Genomic DNA, 417 nt, shown 5'->3' with positions numbered 1-417 from the left:
AGCAAATTGAATAATAATTATAATAAAAATCTACCATATCAGCGCGATATGAAACAATTCATTTTCGCATTATTACGTTTTGCATTACCATTACCATTCCGATAGCTAAAGCATGAAATTATGCTAAATAGGAAAGAGAAGTATGAAAATAAGATTCCAAAGTCATGTGAAATTTGTAATCGCCAAGAAATTTCTGAACGGCTAACTGTGCTCATCATATATCTTCACAGTGGTCGTCTGAAGTCAAGAAACTTAATTTATGAATTGTACTATGGCGTAGTTAAGCTATACTCATATTCTGCAACATTTCTAGACACAATGCCCCCTAACAGTTAATGAAAATAGCCTTAAGTATCAATAATTCTCTGCTGTTTCGATCGGTGAGGGATACTGATATTTTTACAGATTCTGTATACA

The sequence above is a fragment of the Penaeus monodon genome, chromosome 20 (genome assembly GCF_015228065.2).
Source record: "Penaeus monodon isolate SGIC_2016 chromosome 20, NSTDA_Pmon_1, whole genome shotgun sequence".
Taxonomy (NCBI): domain Eukaryota; kingdom Metazoa; phylum Arthropoda; class Malacostraca; order Decapoda; family Penaeidae; genus Penaeus; species Penaeus monodon.
Note: the sequence above shows the minus strand (reverse complement) of the source record.